This window comes from Nicotiana tabacum, chromosome 22, assembly GCF_000715075.1.
Source record: "Nicotiana tabacum cultivar K326 chromosome 22, ASM71507v2, whole genome shotgun sequence".
Lineage (NCBI taxonomy): Eukaryota > Viridiplantae > Streptophyta > Magnoliopsida > Solanales > Solanaceae > Nicotiana > Nicotiana tabacum.
Genome location: NC_134101.1, coordinates 38369627 through 38389395, shown reverse-complemented (window position 1 = coordinate 38389395; position 19769 = coordinate 38369627).

Below are 19769 nucleotides of genomic sequence, written 5' to 3'. Positions count from 1 at the left end.
TAAGGTTGGCTTAAAGGCCAAGTTTGACTTCGGTCAATATTTGGAGTAAACGACCTCGAAATCGGGATTTGACGGTTCCAATAGGTTCGTATGATGATTTCGGACTTGGTGTATGTTCGGATCAGAGTTTGGATGACCCGGGAGCATTTTGGCGCCCAATAGTGAAAGTTGGTTCTTGAAGAACTTTGAAGTTCTTTAAATTTGGTTTGGATCGGGTTTTGGTGTTATCGGGGTCCCAATGTAAATCCGAGACCGAGAATAGTTCCATATGTCATTTAAGACTTGCACGCAAAGTTTGGTGTCATTCTGAGTAGTGTAAGCATGTTTCGGCGCATTGGAAGTAAATTGAAGAACTTGAAGTTCTTAAGTTTGATTCAATTGGTTTTAGGGTGTGATTCATAGTTTTAATGTTATTTTGGGCATTCCGAGAGTTCGAGCGAGTCCGTTTTCTGATTTCAAACTTGTTGGTATGTTCGGACGGGGCCCTGGGGGCCCCGTTTGTCAATTGAACGAGGCTCGGACCAAGTTGGAATTTGGTAGCCAAAGTGGAAGCTCTAGCTGCTGTCATAATCACACCTGTGCTTGGTCAGCCACAGGTGCAAGCCCCATGATCGCAGATGCATCCCAGCATAGGCTGCCCAGCCATCTCAGGTGCGAAGGCAGGCATCGCAGGAGCGGGCAGTATCGCAGATGCGCGTCGTTTGTCTTTGATGCGTGGCCGCAGGTGCGATCACCTGGGCGCAGAAGCGAGATGAGGCAGCCTGGCTTCGGTTTGCATCTGTGCGAGTTTGTCTGCAGAAGTGGAATCGCAGGTGCGCCAATTGAACCGCATGTGCAGAAATTGCTGAAGGGAAGTGATGTTTTAAATCGAGATTTGAGCACTTTTGATCACTTCTTACTCTTCTTGGGGGCGATTTTGGAGATGGTTAGAGAGGGGATTTCTATCAACTAGTTGAGGTAAGTAATTCCTATCAAATGTGAGTTAAATACATGGTTTATGGGTAGGTTTTAACATGTAAATTAGTGAAAATTACGGGTTTAGATGAAAACCTAGGTTTTTGATAAAAATGAGATTTAACCACGAAATGTGTTATGAAATTTAGTAAAAATTATATATTTATGTTCCTAAGGTTAGGGGTAACAACTTTCTTTAAAAATTTTCAGAATCCAGGCACGCGGGCCCGGAGGTGAGTTTTAGGAATCTTGCAATTTAGGTTGGGTAATCACTTAAATGGTGGAATTATGAACTTTTGAGCATAAATTGATTAGTTTATGTAATGTTTGACTAGCTTCGAGTCGTTTGGCATCAAATTTAGAGGTTTGAGCGCATTCTTGAATTGGGAAGTAGACTTTGAGGCGAGGCAAGTCTCCTTTCTAACCTTGTAAGAGGGAATTAACCCCATAGGTGAATTAAATAAATGTTTGTACCTAATTGTGGGGGCTACGTACGTACGAGGTGATGAGAGTCCGTACGTAGCCACTATTATGCTATTGTACGGGTAGTTTAGGACTCGTATCATGCTACACTTGGAATGTTTGTGCCCTTACTTGCTAATATAATCACTTAGTCATGATAGAAATTGATAAAAGAATTTTATGAGGTCGAATTCACTTACTTGAAGGTTTGTATGAGATACTTGACTGTAAATGAGAAACTTGTGTTTTCTTGAAAATAATTGTAATTTGTGGATCGAGTCGAGCGCCTAGGTAGTGAATAGATGCATCTATGGTTCGCGTCGTTTGACCCTCCGACAGTGCACAATTTAAATATTTTATTGGATCGGGCCGTACGACCTCGGCATAATTGCGCATGCTAATTATTTGGAAATTCTCCATGATTTATTCTGCTTATATGCCTTGAAATGTAAGTTGCTAACTAGTATTACTGAAATTTATGTTATAATTATGAAAGAAAGACTTATCTCTTCCTGTTGTTGAATTGACAGTACCATTCATGATATCCATGCTTAGCATAGTACTTTAATTATATTATTATTGACCTAGTAAGTGTTATTGACCTAGTAAGTGTCAAGTCGACCCCCCGTCACTACTTCTTCGAGGTTAGGCGGGATACTTACTGGGTACATATTGTTTATGTACTCATACTACACTTCTGTACTTAATTGTACAGGATCTGAGGCTGGTGCATCTAGTTACCCGCCTGGCACGCATACTTGATCTTGGACCGAGACTTCACGGTGAGCTGCCCCTTCTGAGCCGTTTAGCAGCATGCCGGAGTTTCTCTTTTATTTTTATCTGTCTATTCTATTTCAGATAGTAGGATAGTCATCTTTCGTATATTCTACTAGTTGCCCACACACTTGTGACACCAAATCTTGTAACGTATTAGTAGATTTTGATTTTTGGGTTGTAATTCAATAGATATAACTGCTTTTAGATGTTTCCGTTTTATTTGCCTTAAAAATCCTTTATTTACCAAATGTTTTAAAATAAGTAAAGCTAAATGGGAAATCACTAAGTTGTTCGTTGTTGGCTTGTCCAGTAACGGTGCTGGGAGCCATCACGGCCTGACATGGAGTTGGGTCGTGACAACATGGTATCAGAGCACTAGGTTCACATAGGTCTCACAAGTTATGGGCAGGCCTAGTAGAGTCTTACGGATTGGTGCAGAGACGTCTGTACTTATCTTCGAGATGCTATGGGGTGTTAGAAAACTACTCATTATTCATCTTCTATTGTGCAATTGATGGTATACTAAATTTCCTTCTTCTATTCTCTCACAGATGGTGATGACGCGTACGGCGGACATTCCAGACCCGGGAGGAAATGCTCCCCCTATTTCTAGAGGCCGAGGCAGAGGCCGGGGGAAGGCACCGGCCTGAGGTAGGGGACGAGGCCGTCCCAGAGCTTTGCCAGTAGCACCACCAGCAGATCCAGTGGAAGATCCCATTATTGAGGAGCAGGGCGAGGTGCCTGTCGTAGAGCCAACCACAATAGATTTCATGATAGCACCCGGCTTTCAGGAGGTCATGGGCCGTATGATGCGGTTCATGGACATCATGACTCAGGATGGTTTATTTCCAGCGGACCCAGCCATATCTCAGGCAGGAGGGGGAGCACAGACCCCTACTGCTCAGGCTCCCGGCTACGCAGTTGCGGTATATCAGACTCCGGGTGTACTACCCGTGGACGGAGCCTAGCCAGTTGCGGTGGCTGCACTTGAGCCTAGACCGACGGTGGATGGAGATTCGCAGAAGTTATTGGACATATGGACTAGGTTACACCCTCCTGTCTTCGGAGGCGAGCGCCATGAGGATGCCCAGGATTTCATTGATAGGTGGAGGGATAGACTGCACAACATGAGGATACTGGAGTCTCATGGGGTTGACATCACTACTTTCCAGCTGGAGGGGAAGGCCCGTAGATAGTGGCAGTCTTATCTTCTTGGCAGACCAGTAGGTTCTCCTCCCATGACTTGGAGCCAGTTCACACAGCTTTTCCTGGATAGGTATATTCCACCCTCCGAGATGGAAGAGTTGCGGTGTCAGTTTGAGCAGCTTGAGCAGGGTCAGATGTCAGTGACTAACTATGAGACAAGGTTTTCTGAGTTGTCTCGCCATGCACTTATGATACTTCCTACGGACGCAGAGAGAGTGCGGAGGTTTGTCGTGGGGCTGCACTCCGGTATTAGGGCCAATATGGCCCGAGAGGTTGAGATGGGGACTTCTTATCAGCTGGTAGTGGAGATTGCCTGGAGGATTGAGGGATACCGTCAGAGAGGAAGAGAGCAGACGCAGTAGGACAAGGGGGACCGTTTCTTTGGAGAGTTTAGAGGTGCCCAGGCTAGGGGCAACGGTCAGTTTGGGAGGGGTCAGCCTAGCAGGCCCCCATATTCATCACCACCACCTCCTCGAGGTGCTCCAGCGCGCCCCTATTTCAACGCCACACCAGAGAGTTCTTACCACCCCCCAGCCATCCAAGGTTCTTCCAGCTCCTATTATAGTGCCATGCCGGAGAGTTCATACCGCCCAACGGATATTAAGGCTTCTTCCAGTGGGTTGACAACCATCAGGGTCAGATATCAGGGCAGTAGATCACTGCACCGAGGGGCTATTTCGAGTGCGGAGATCTCGGTCACATGAGGAGATTCTGCCCCAAGCTTCGAGACAAGGCAGTATAGCAGGGCCAGCAACCCATGATTTCAGCACCGGTTGTCCGTCCGCCCAGAGGCAGAGGGCAGGCTAGTAGGGGCCATCCTAGAGGTGGAGGCCAGGCAGGGGGAGGCCAGTCAGTTACTGTTCAGTTCGGCAGGGGCCAACCCGCCAGCGCTCCAGCCAGATTCTATACTTTTCCGGCCAGACCAGATGCATTGGCCTCAGATGTCCTGATCATAGGTACTATTTCTGTATGTGGTAGGGATGCTTTGGTATTATTTGATCCAGGTTCTACCTATTCATGTGTGCCATCTCTGTTTGCTCAATTTCTTGATATTCCTCATGAGTCCTTGGGTACTCCTGTTTATGTGTCCACTCCTGTGGGCGATTCTGTGATTATGGATCAGATCTACCGGTCCTGTGTGGTCATATTTTATGGTTACGAGACTAGGGCGGACCTTCTGTTGCTTGATATGGTCGACCTTTAGGTCATCCCGGGCATGGACTGGTTATCTCCATATCACGCTATTCTTGATTGCCCTGCCAAGACTATTACCTTCGTGATGCCAGAATTTTTGAGATTGGAGTGGAAAGGTTCCTCAGTTAGTACAGTTAGTCGGGTCATCTTTTTTCTAAAGGCTCGACATATAGTCGAGAAGGGTTGTTTGGCTTGTCTAGCTTATATTCGGGACACCACCGCAAAGTCTCCGACATTTGATTCAGTGCCAGTAGTCTGGGAGTTCACCGATGTATTTCCTTCTGACCTTCCAGGCATGCCGCCAGATCGTGATATTGATTTGGATCCAGGAACCCAGCCTATATCTATCCCACCATACCGTATGGCTCCGAAAGAATTGAAGGAGTTGAAGGAGGAGTTAGAGGAGTTATTAGCAAAGGGGTTTATGAGACCTAGTGTATCACCTTGGGGTGCACCAGTGTTATTTGTGAAGAAAAAAGATGGGACTATGCGGATGTGCATTGACTACCGCTAGTTGAACAAGGTTACCATCAAGAACAAGTACCTGTTGCCGCGTATCAATGATTTGTTTGACCAGTTGCAGGGTGCTAGGGTGTTTTCTAAGATCGACTTGAGATTAGGGTACCAACAGTTGAAGATTCGGGACTTGGATGTTCCGAAGACTGCCTTACGTACCAGATATGGTCATTATGAGTTTCTAGTGATGTCCTTCGGCTTAACTAATGCCCCAGCAGTGTTTATGGATTTGATGAACCGGGTGTTCAGGCCTTATGTTGATTCCTCGTTATTGTCTTCATTGATGACATCTTGATTTACTCACGTAGCCTGGGGCAGCACGAGCAGCATTTGAGAGTGGTACTTCAGACCTTGCGAGAACAGAAACCATATGCTAAGTTCTCTAAGTGTGTGTTTTGGCTAGAGTCTGTGGCATTCTTAGGGCATGTTGTATCAGGAAAAGGTATTAAGGCGGATCCAAGGAAGATTGAGGCAGTTCAGAGTCGTCCTCGTCCCACTTCGGTGATCGAGATCAGGAGTTTCTTAGGGTTGGTAGGTTATTATCGCCGGTTTATGCAGGGTTTCTCATCCATTGCAGCACTTCTGACTAGATTGACCCAGAAGTGTGCTCCATTCCGTTGGTCTGATGATTGTGAGGCGAGCTTTCAGATACTCAAGACAGCTTTGACTACAGCACCGGTTCTAGTGTTGCCTTCCGGCTCGGGGATGTATACGGTATATTGCGACGCTTCACGCGTTGGCTTGGGTTGTGTATTGATGCAGGAGGGGCGAGTTATTGCATATGCTTCGTGTTAGCTGAAGATTCATGAGAAGAATTACCCTGTGCACGATCTAGAGTTAGCCCCGATTGTTCATGCTCTTAAGATATGAAGGCATTATCTGTATGGGGTGTCATGTGAGGTTAATACCGATCATCGCAACTTACAACATTTGTTCAAGCAAAGGGATCTCAATTTGAGGCAGCGTAGATGGCTCGAGTTACTGAATGATTATGACATCACCATTCTTTATCATCCGAGCAAGGCAAATGTGGTCGCGGATGCCTTAAGCAAGAAGGCAGAGTGTATGGGTAGCTTGGCATTTATTTCAGCGGAGGAGAGGCCACTAGCTTTGGACATTCAATCTTTTGCTAACATACTTGTGAGGTTGGATATTTCAAAGCCCAGCCGAGTTCTTGCATGTGTTGTTGCCCAGTCTTCATTATTGGGGAAGATCAAGTCCCGACAGTTTGATGATCTGCACTTGGCAGTTCTTAGAGAGACGGTACTACAGGGTGGTGCTAAAGAGGTTTCTATTGGAGAGGATGGTGTTCTGTGACTCCAGGGTCGTCTATGTCTTCCTAATGTTGATGGCTTGAGGCAAAGGATTCTAGAAGAGGCACACAGTTCTCGGTATTCTATTCACCCAGGTGCTACGAAGATGTATTGTGACCTGAGACATCATTAATGGTGGCGGCGGATGAATAAAGACATAGTGGAGTATGTATCTAGGTGTCTAAATTGCCAGTAGATCAAGTATGAGCACCAAAGGCCAGGTGGCCTACTTCAGCAGATGACTATACCTAAGTGGAAATGGGAGCGCGTCACTATGAACTTTGTAGTTGGATTGCCGTGGACCTTGCGGAAGCTGGATGCAGTTTGGGTCATTGTCGACAGATTGACCAAGTCGGCACACTTCATTCTGGTTGTGACTACATATACCTCATAGAAGTTGGTCCAGATTTATATTCAGGAGATAGTTCGGTTGCATGGTGTGCCTATTTCCATCATATCAGATATGGGCAGTCAGAGTGGATAGTTCAGATATTGGAGGACATGCTGAGAGCATGTGTGATTGACTTTGGGGGACAGTGGGTTCAGTTCTTTCCATTGGCCGAGTTTTCTTACAACAACAGTTATCAGTCCAGCATCGAGATGGCCCCATTTGAGGCTTTATATGGTCGGCGATGTCGTTCTCCCATCGGGTGGTTTGAGCCCGGCAAGGCTAGGTTATATGGTACTGATCTGGTGAAGGATGCCTTGGAAAAGGTAAAGTTAATTCAGGAGCGACTTCGCACAGCGCAGTCCATACAGAAGAGTTACGCGGATCAGAAGGCGCGTGATGTATCATTTATGGTAGGCAAGAAGGTTCTCTTGAAAGTCTCGCCGATGAAGGGTATTATGAGATTCAGAAAGAAGGGAAAGTTGAGCCCAAGGTTTATAGGCCCATTTGAGGTATTGAGGCGAGTTAGGGAGGTTGCTTATGAGCTTGCTTTACCTCCCAGCCTATCAGGGGTTCATATAGTTTTTCATGTGTCTATGCTCCGGAGATATCATGTCGACATGTCGCATGTGTTAGACTTCAGCACTATTCAGCTAGACGAGAACTTGGGTTATGAGGAGGAGCCAATTTCCATTGTTGCTATACAGGATCGCCAGTTGAGATCCAAGAGGATTTCCGCGGTAAAGGTTTAGTGGAGGGGACAACTAGCCGAGGAGACGACCTAGGAGTCTGAGGAGGACATGCAGAGCAGATATCCACACTTATTCAGCACTTCAGGTATGAATCTAAACCCGTTCGAGGATGAACGTTTGTATAAGAGGTGGAGAATGTAACAACCAGACCGGCCGTTTTGCTTTCTAGAACCCTGTTCCCCTAAATAAGACTTCCTGTACTTACTTTTACTGATTTATGACTTACGGGGATGCTTGGTTCGGGATTTGGAAGAGTCTGGGTTGGAATTGGAACCCTTGGTTCCTTAAGGTTAGCTTAAAAGGCCAAGTTTTACTTCAGTCAACATTTTGAGTAAACAACCTCAGAATCGGGATTTGACGGTTCCAATAGGTTCGTATGATGATTATGGACTTGGGCGTATGTTCGGATCGGATTTTGGATAACCCGAGAGCGTTTTGGCGCCCAATAGTGAAAGTTGGTTCTTGAAAAACTTTGAAGTTCTTTAAATTTGGTTTGGAGCGGGTTTTGGTGTTATCGAGGTCCCAACGGAAATCCGAGACCGGGAATAGTTCCGTAATGTCATTTAAGACTTGCACGCAATGTTTGGTAAAATAGCTGGAAATAGCTGGACAAGCCAATGCGCAGAAACGTGCTTACACTACTCGGAATTCAATTAGCGCACCTGCGATTCCGCTTCTGCGGACAAACTCGCGCCGGTACCGACCAAAGCCAATCTACCTCATCTCGCTTGTGCGCCCAGGTGATCGCACCTGCGGCCACGCATCAGCAACAAATAACGTGCATCTGTGACACTGCCCGCTCCTGCGATGCCTGCCTTCGGAAGAATAATCACTAAGTTGTTCACTGTTGGCTTGTCCAAGAACGGTGCTGGATGCCATCACGGCCTGACATGGAGTTGGGTCGTGACATATGCAAAGTCGATTCGGAATAATCTTGACCTTATCCAAGGCATCCTGTACCAAATCGGTACTCAACAACCGAACCTCTCCCAGTTCAAACCAGCCAACTGGCGAACGACATCGCCTTCCGTATAATGCCTCATATGGAGCCATATGAATGCTCGACTAGTAGCTATTATTATAAGCAAACTCCGTAAGTGGTAAGAAGTGATCCCAAGAACCTCCAAAGTCTATAACACAAGTGCGAAGTATATCTTCCAATATCTGAATGGTGCGCCCTGATTGTCCGTCTGTCTGTGCATGAAATGTTATACTCAACTCAACTCGCGTGCCTAACTTACGTTGTACAGCCCTCTAGAAGTGTGAGGTAAACTGCATACCTCGATCTAAAATAATAGACACAGGCACACCATGAAGGCGGACAATCTCACGAATGTAAATTTCAGCTAACCTTTCTGAAGAATAGGTAACGGCCACTGGAATGAAATGTGTTAACTTGGTCAACCTGTCTACAATGACCCAAACTGCGTCAAATTTTCTCTGAGTCTGTTGGAGTCCAACAACAAAATCCATAGTGATACGCTCCAATTTCCACTCCGAAATTTCTAACTTCTGAAGCAAACCACCAGGTCTCTGATGCTCGTACTTAACTTGCTGATAATTTAGACACCGAGCTACATATGCAACAATATCCTTTTTCATTCTCCTCCACCAATAATGTTGCCGCAAATCTTGATACATTTTGGCGGTACCTGGATGAATAGAATACCTGGAACTGTGTTCCTCTTCAAGAACTAATTCATGAAGCCCGTCAACATTAGGCACACAAATACGACCCTGCATTCGTAGAACTCCATCTTTCCCTACAACAACCTATTTGGCATCACCGTGCCGCAACGTGTTCTTAAGGACAAGTAAATGAGGATCATCATACAGCCGCTCTCTGAAGCGCTCATATAAATAAGACAGAGCGACTGTGCAAGCTAGAACCCGACTGGGTTCTAAAACATCTAATCTCACGAACTGATTAGCCAAGGTCTGAACATCTGCAGCTAATGGCCTCTCACCAACCGGAATATATGCAAGACTGCCCATACTCATAGCCTTTCTACTCAGAGCATCGACCACCACATTGGCCTTTCTGGGGTGATGCAAAATGGTGATATCATAGTCTTTCAACAATTCCAACCATCTTCTCTGCCTCAAATTAAGATCTTTTTGTTTGAACAGATACTAAAGGCTACGATGATTAGTAAATACCTCACACGAGACACCGTAGAGATAATGCTTCCAAATCTTCAGCGCATGAATAATGGCTACCAATTCTAAGTCATGAACAGGATAATTCTTCTCGTGAACTTTCAACTGCCGCGACGCATATGCAATCACCCTACCATCTTGCATTAATACTTCACCAAGCCCAATGTGAGATGCGTCACAATATACCTATACGATCCTGAACCTGTGGGTAATACCAACACTGGCGCCGTAGTCAAAGTGGTCTTGAGCTTCTGAAATCTCAACTCACACTCGTCTGACCATCTTAATGGGACACCTTTCTGGGCCAGTCTGGTCAATGGGCTTGCTATAGATGAAAACCCTTCCACGAACCGATGATAGCAACCTGCTAAACCTAAGAAACTCCAGATCTCTATAACTGAGGTAGGTCTAGGCCAATTCTGAACAACTTCAATCTTCTTAGGATCCACCTTTATGCCTTTTGCCGATACAACATGCCCCAAAACGGCAACTGAGCTTAACCAAAACTCGCATTTTAAAAATTTAGCATATAACTGATTGTTTTTCAAAGTCTGAAGCACACTCCGAAGATGTTGCTCATGCTCCTCTCGACTACTGGAGTAAATCAAGATATCATCAATGAATACAACCACAAAAGAATCCAAATAGGGCTTGAACACCCGATTCATCAAATCCATAAATGTTGATGGGGCTTTGTCAACCCAAATGATATCACTAGGAATTCGTAATGCCCATATCGAGTCTGAAAAGTTATCTTAGGGACATCAGATGCCCTAATCTTCAAATGATGGTAACCAGACCTCAAATCGATCTTCAAAAATACCTTGGCACCCTGAAGTTGATCAAATAAGTAATCAATTCTTGGCAGCGGATATTTTTTTTTTGATAGTGGCCTTGTTCAACTGTCGATAATCTCTACACATCTGCATAGAGCCATCATTCTTCTTTACAAATATTACTGGTGCACCCCAGGGCGAGACACTAGGTCTAATGAATCCTTGATCGAGCAAGTCTTGTAACTGCTCCTTTAATTCTTTCAACTCCGGCGGGGCCATACGGTATGGTGGGATAGAAATGGCCTGAGTGTCCGGAGCCAAATCAATACAGAAGTCAATATCTCTGTCGGGTGGCATTCCCGGCAAATCTTCAGGAAATATTTTTGGAAATTCACGAACCACTGGTACTTAGTACATAGAAGGAACATCCGCACTTGGATCGTGAATATAAGCCAAGTAGGCTAGACACCTTTTCTCGACCATACGCCGAGCTTTCATATAAGAAACAACCTTGCTGGCAGAATGGCCAGAAGTTCCTTTCCACTCTAACCGAGGTAACCCCGGCATGGCTAGGGTCACTGTCTTGGCATGACAATCCAATATAGCATGATAAGGTGACAGCCAATCCATACCCAAGATGACATCAAAATCTACCATATCAAGAAGTAGAAGATCTACACTAGTCTCAAGACTATCAATAGTAACCACACACGAATGATAGACATGATCTACTATAACAGAGTCTCCCATCGGTGTAGATACGCACACAGAAGCGCTCAGAGAATCACAAGGCACAACCAAATATGAAGCAAAATAGGAGGACACATAGGAATAAGTAGATCCTGGATCAAATAAAACTGAAGCATCTCTATGGCAAACTAGAATAATAATTATGATCACAGCATCATATGACTAGGCCTCAGGCCTAGCTGGAAAAGCATAAAATCGGGGCTGAGCCCCAGCACTCTGAACTGCGTCCCTAGACGGCCTCTAGCTGGCTGGCCTCCACCTCTAATGGTCTGACCTCCACCTCTAATGGCCTGACCTCCACCTCTAGCTGCCTGACCCCTACCTCTAGCTAGCCGAGTAGGCAGTGAAGCAACCGGTGCCGCTATGATGGCACGAGAATCCTGCCGAGATCTATTACTCGCCAACCTAGGGCAATACCTCCTGATGTGACCAATGTTTTCACACTCATAACACCCATCCAGATGTCGTGGTTGCTAAAGCTGACGCTGACCCAAATGGACCGGATAACCGCTATAGTGACTCTAGAGTGGTGGTGCACTGATAGGAGCTAAATGTGCACTAAGTGCTAGTTGCCTAGAGTAAGGCATAATAGGACTGTGACTCCCTGAAGCACCGGGAGATGCATGAAGTGCTGAATGAAACGGTCTGGGAGGATGACCCCTACCAAAATTACCCCTACCTCCAGGTGAGGAACCACTAAAACCACTGAACTAATGAGGCCTCTAATCAGACCTCTGTCCTCTCTTCTGTGCAAGGATCATCTCGATCCTCCCCGTGACATTAGCAGCTGCCTGAAAAGAAATCTCGCTTCCGGTCTCCTTGGCCATCTGAAGCCTAATAGGGTGAGTGAGTCCCTCAATAAACCTCCTCACCCACTCTCCTTAAATAGGAAGTAAAAGGAGATCATGACGGGCCAAATCCACAAAACGGGACTCATATTGAGTAACAAGCATACTGCCCTACTGTAGACGCTCAAATTGCTCGCAGTAATCCTCTCTCAGTGTGATAGGAAGGAACTTCTCTAGAAATAGCTGAGAGAACTGCTCCCAGGTAAGTGCAGGCGATCTGACTAGTTTGGTCAATGTATAATCTCTCCACCACCTCTTGGCGGAACCCTCATCTGAAATACAGCAAAATCGACCCCATTGGTCTCAACTATACCCATGTTCCGCAGCACCTCATGGCATCGGTCAAGATAATCCTGTGAGTCCTCACAAGGTGTACCATTGAAGTGAACTGGAAAGAGCTTAGTGAACTTATCCAGTCTCAATAAGGCCTCAAAAGACATGGCGGGCCTATCACCGGTCTGTGCCATAATAACTGGCTGAACTACCACAACTGGCGGGGCTGCTGGAGCCTGATTCTGGGGAGCCATCTGCTCCGTAGCGGGAGTCGTGGGAGTTTGTGCTCCTCTCTCAGCATGTGAGATGGCTGGTGCCACTGGAAATGTACCATTCTGGGCCACGCCCTCCATAAGACTCACCAAACGGACTAGAGCGTCCTGAAGTACTGGAGTAGCTATGAATCCTTCCGGAACCTGAACTGGTCTGACTGGTACATTCTGAACTGGAACCTCGTCCTGAAGATCCACCTGAGGTTCTACAACAGGTGCAACTGCTCGAGCTCAGCTGCTCGAGCTCTGGACTGAGCTCTACCTCGGCCTCTAGCACGACCTCTACCCCTGGCCACAGTTGCCACCGGGGGTTCTGGTCCCTGACCATCAGTAGAGGTATTACGTGTTCTCACCATCTACGAGAGAATAAGAGTAGAATGGTTCAATCATCGATGATAGAATAAAATCGCACGACAGAATAAGAAAGAAGTGATATTGTTCCTAAACTTCATAGCTTCTGAGAGATAAGTGCAGACGTCTCCGTACCGATCCTTCAGACTCTACTAAGCTTGCTCGTGACTCATGAGACCTATGTAACCTAGCGCTCTGATACCACCTGTCACGTCCCGAAATTCCCACCTTCGGACCGTGATGGCGCCTAACATTTCACTTGCTAGGCAAGCCAACGTTAGAATAATATTATCCATTTTAAAATAATTTTTAAATTTTTTAATAACAAAGAAACAAATGCGGAATTAAAGTCTGAAATGTAGTGAATAATCCATAAAAATAACGGTGTCTAAATACCATCCCAGAATTAGTGTCACAAGTGCACGTGCTTATAGAATAATACAAATAAAGGTCTGAATAAAATAAAGTTATCTGAAAATAAACACACAGCTAAAGTAAAGTAGACAGGGACTTCAGAACTGTGGACGACGTGCAGTTATACCTCAAGTCTCCTCTGGTAGCTGAAATCTGAGCAAGTCTATGATACGCCGCTGGGACCAACTCTGAAATCTGCACAAGAAGTGCAGAGTGTAGTATCAGTACAACCGACCCCGTGTACTGGTAAATGCCGAGCCTAACCTCGACGAAGTAGTGACGAGGCTAAGGCAGGTCACTTACATTAACATGTACGCAATAATAGTAATAACTACAATAATAGAATTAAATCAGGTAACTCATTTCTAATAGTTAAAGCCAACTCAGCAGTCATAACTAATTATTATTTCAAGCAATTTCCGTTGCAGCGTGCAACCCGCTCCCACAACATATTCATTTTCAATCCTCCCATATATTTATTTTAATCAAGTATATATAGACTTTTAAATAAGTCTGTTACGGCGAGCAATCCGATCCCCCAATATGGACTTTTAAACAAGTCTGTTGCGGCGTGCAACCCGATCCCCCAATATGGACTTTTAATAAGTCTGTTGCGGCGTGCAACCCGCTCCTCCAATATATCCATTTACCAATTCTTATAGAAGAAATTGTCCCAATAAATGCAACAATTAATATAAAATTTTTAAGACAACAAGCATACAATAATTATGATTTAATTATGAAACAAACAATGACAAATAACAATTTATTATAGAAATCAGGGAGAAAATAGACAGTTTACTATTTAATATGCTAAATTTCAAGTAGCAATTAATGCACATAAATCAAATTAACATGTAGCAATTATTACAAGAATTCAAGAATTAATATTTGACAAAGAATATGAGAGAAACAATTATCATAACAATTAATTCGTGTATTAAAACATATTTAGGATTTTCAAATAATTATGCAAATAATTAATTTGACGACGTATAGACACTCGTCACCTCGCCTATACGTCGTTCACATGCATTTCACATAACAAATAATTTAGGGTTCTATTTTCTCAAGTTAAGGTTAACCACGACACTTACCTCGCTTTGCAATTTCAATCAATTACTCGACCACAACGTTTCCTTTTAAATTTGTCTCCAAAAGCTTCAAATCTATTCACAAACAATTCGATATACTCAATACAAATCATAGGAACTAATTCTCTATGAATTTACTAATTTTTCGGATAAAATCCGAAATTCACTTTAAAAATTGACAGCGGGGCCCACGTCTCGAATTTCGGAAAACTTACGAAATCCGAACACCCATTCCGAGACGAGTCCAACCATTCAAAATTTATCAAATTCCGATGTCAAATGGACCTTCAAATCTTAAATTTTTGTTTTTGGACGATTTTATAAAAATCTGATTTTTCTCCCAAAATTTCATGGATTCATGATATAAATGAACATGGAATCATGAAATATAATCAATATAGGATAAGGAACATGTCACGACCCAATTTCACCTATAGGTCGTGATGGCGCCCAACACTACAAATAGGAAAGCCAACAAATAAATTAAACGTATATCAATTATTTTCAGAATAATTTTTTCTAAGTAATTTTATTATTTTTCTAGAAATATTAAAGAAATTTAAAAAGATACTGATCAACTTAAATCAAAGAAAATAATACAAATTCCAAATTCTACCAATGTGTGTGCCAAGACCTGGTGTCACAAGTGTATGAGCATCTAGTAGATTATACAAAACTCCAAATACTGTCTGAAATAAATATAGACAGAATAAAATGCAAGAAGAGGCACTGGTAGCTGCAGAACGGCTCAGAAAGGAAGCTCACCACTACGCCTCTGGATAATGTAAATGTGCGATGATAGGTCCTCCACTAGTGCCTATCTCAGATCCTGCACAAAAAGTGCAGCAAGTGTAGTATGAGTACGTAAACAACGTGTACCCAGTAAGTATTAAACCTAATCTCGAAGTGGTAGAGACGAGATGGTCGACATTGATACTCACTATGGGTCAACAATATTAAATAGAATAAAACAGAATTTATTTAACTCGGCATGATTCAAAAAGTCAATAACAATTTATTTAATCAACAGAAATAATTAAATTCCCTCAAATGCAACAATTCTCAATATATTAATTAAATTCCTTCAATTCCAATAAATTTCCAATTTTTCAATTAGCTTTACAAGCTGCAATAAACTATTCAAGTATCGTGGGTCGTACGACCCGATCCAGAGTGTCGTGTACACTGCCGAGAGACGTGCGGCGCGATCCATAGATGCATCTATCCTGCCGAGGCGTTTGTCCCGCTTCACAAGAAAGGAGGACATTTTGTTATGTACCTCCGGAAGGAGAGTATATTTATTATAAGATAAATTCGAGAGGAAGAACAATTTCTCTTAACAATTAATTAATTTAAACAGAAAATCAAGCATATGAGATTTCCATCCTTTAATATTTTTATCTAACAATTCACAATATATATATATATATATATATATATATATATATATATATATATATATATATATATATATATATATATATCAAATAATATTAATTAAACAAAGAATACAATTTACACAAGTAATTCATGCTTTGAGTCCTAAACTACCCGGACTTTAGCATTTATTGTAGCTACGCACGGACTCTTGTCACCTCGTGCGTACGTAGCCCCCACAATTAGCAACAATTTTATTTTAATTACCTATGGGGTAATTTCCCCCTCACAAGATTAGACAAGAGATTTACCTCGTCTTGCTCCAATTTAATCCACTAGTAGACCTTTTCCTCGATTATCCAACTTTTATTGGCTTGAATCTAACCAAATATAATTCGATACAGTTACCAAAAATTATAGAATCAATTTCATAAGAAAATACTACATTTTCAATAAAAATTCCGAAATTAATTAAAAATTCGTCCGTGGGGCCCACGCCTCGGAATTCGGTAAAAGTTACGAAATCCGATAACCTATTCAATTACGAGTCGAACCATACCAGTTTTACTCAAATCTGACTCTGAATCGATACTGAAATCTCAAAAATTCGTTTTTATGAGATTTCAAAAATTTTCCAAATTTCAATCTCAAAACACTAATTAAATGGTGAAAACAATAATATATTCGTGTATATTGACCAAATCCGAGTTAGAATCACTTACCCCAATGTCTTTCCTTCTAAATCTATCAAAAATCGCCTCTGCTCATGCTCCAATTTGTCAAAAATGGCGAATGGGACGAATGCCCTCCTTTATAATTCTGCCCAGGCAGACCTCGATCCTCTGCCTCAATCGTGGTTCGATCATGGCCCTCGATTATGGCCTCAATCCTCGTCCTCGATCATGGCCTCGATCGTGGCTTCGATCATGGCCTCGATCCTCGGCCTCAATCGTGGGTTTGATCATGGCCCTCGAGCCTTTGCCTTCGATCATGACCCTCGAGCCCTGCCTTCGATCATGGCCTCGATCTTGGGTCTCGATCCTGGGCCCGATCTTGGGCTCGATCGCAGCCCAGGATTTCCAGCAGAAGAGAAAAATTGCAGCAGCTATTTTAAGTCCAACTTTTGATCCGTTAACCATCCGAAACTCACCCAAGGCCCTCGGGACCTCAACCAAATATACCAACAAGTCCTAAAATATCATACGAACTTATTTGAAACCTCAAATCACATAAAACGACGCTAAAACCACGAATCATGCTCCAATTCAAGCTTAATGAAACTTAAAATTTTCAACTTCTACATTTGATGTCGAAACCTAACAAATCAAGTCCGATTGACCTCAAATTTTTCACACAAGTCACAAATGACATAACGGAGCTATGACAATTTTCAGAACTAGATACCAACTCCTATATCAAAAAGTCAACTCTCCGGTCAAACTTCCAAACTTAAATTCCTATTTTAGCCATTTCAAGTCTAATTTTGTTACGGACTTCCAAATAAAATTTCGAACACACTCTTAAGCCCAAAATCAGCATACGAAGCTGTTGGAATAATCAAAATTCTATTCCGGGGTTGTTTTCTCAAAATGTTGACCGAAGTCAAATTTGGTCTTTTAAAGCCAACTTAAGGAACCAAGTGTTCCGATTTCAACCCAAACACTTCCAAATCCCGAACCAACCATCCCCGCAAGTGCACATACGGAAAGTTTTATTTTAGGGAACGGGGTTCTAAAAGTCAAAATAACCGGTTGGGTCATTACACTCTCCACCTCTTAAACAAATATTCGTCCTCGAACGGGTTTAGAATTATACCTGAAGTGTTGAATAAGTGTGGATATCTGCTCCGCATGTTTATCAACAATGGAAACGGGTTCTTCTTCATAGCCCAAACTATTATCTAGCTGAACTGTGCTGAAGTCTAACACATGTGATAGGTCGGCATGATACTTCCGGAGCATAGATACATAGAAAACCGGATGAACTCCCGATAGACTAGGAGGCAATGCAAGCTCATAAGCAACCTCCCTAACTCGTCTCAACACCTCAAATGGGCCTATAAACCTTGGGATCAACTTGCCCTTCTTCCCGAATCTCATGATTCCCTTCATCGGCGAAACCTTCAAGAGAACTTTTTCACCTATCATAAAGGATAAATCACGCGCTTTTTGATCTGCGTAACTCTTCTGTCTGGACTTTGCTGTACGAAGTCGCTCCTAAATCAACTTTACCTTTTCCAAGGCATCCTTCACCAAATCAGTAACATATAACTTAGCCTCACCGGGCTCAAATCACCCGATGGGCGAACGATATCGCCGACCATATAAAGCCTCAAATGGAGCTATCACGTTGCTGGATTGGTAACTGTTATTATAAGGAAACTCCGCCAAAGGCAAGAAACGATCCCACTGACCTCCAAAGTCAATCACACATGCCCTGAGTATATCCTCCAAAATCTCAATTGTCCGCTCTGACTGCCCGTCGGTCTGCGGATGAAACATTGTGCTGAGCTCTACCCGGGTCCCCAACTCACTCTGTACTGCTCTTTAGAAATGTGAAGTAAACTGAGGGACTCTATCTGATATTATGGAAATTGGCACGCCGTGCAACCGAACTATCTCCTGAATATAAATCTGGGCCAACCTTTCTGAAGTATACGTAGTCACAACCGGAATGAAGTGTGCCAACTTGGTCAACCTGTCGATAATGACCCAAACTGCATCAAACTTCCGCAAGGTCTGTGGCAACCCAAATACAAAGTCCATAGTGATGTGTTCCCATTTCCACTCTGGTATAGTCATCTGCTAAAATAAGTCACCTGGCCTCTAGTGCTCATATTTAACTTGCTGGCAATTTAGACACCTAGCTACATACTCAATTATGTCCTTTTTCATTCATCGCCACCAATAATTCTCAATATATTAATTAAATTCCTTCAATTCCAATAAATTTCCAATTTATCAATTAGCTTTAAAAGTTGCAATAAACTATCTAAGTATCGTGTAATTATTATTATTAGGCAAGATTTCTTCCGAGGACGTACAACCCGATCTATGAGTGTCATGTACACTGCCGAGGGACGTGCGACGCGATCCATAGATGCATCTATCCTGCCGAGGCGTTCGGCCCGCTCCACAAGAAAGGAGGACATTTTCTTATGTACCTCTGGAAGGAGAGTATATTTATTATAGGATAAATTCGGGAGGAAGAACAATTTCTCTTAACAATTAATTAATTTAAACAGAAAATTAAGCATATGAGATTTCCATCCTTTAATATTTTTATCTAACAATTCACATATATATATATATATATATATATATATATATATATATATATATATATATATATATATATATATATATATATATATATATATATATATATATATATATATTAATTAAACAAAGAATACAATTTACACAAGTAATTCATGCTTTGAGTCCTAAACTACTGGACTTTAGCATTAATAGTAGCTACACACGGACTCTCGTCACCTCGTGCGTACGTAGCCCCCACAATTAGCAACATTTATTACTTCAATTACCTATGGGGTAATTTTTCCCTCAACAGATTAGACAAGTGACTTACCTCGTCTTGCTCCAATTTAATCAACTATTATGCCTTTTCCTCAATTATCCAACTTTGATTGGCTCAAATCTAACCAAATATAATTCGATACAGTCACCAAAAATTATAGAATCAATTTCATAAGAAAATACTACATTTTCAATAAAAATTCCGAAATTAATTAAAAATCCGTCCGTGGGGCCCATGTCTCGAAATCCGGCGAAAGTTATGAAATCCAAAAACCCATTCAATTACGAGTCTAACCATACCAGTTTCACTCAAATCCGACTCTGAATCGATACCAAAATCTCAAAAAAGCGTT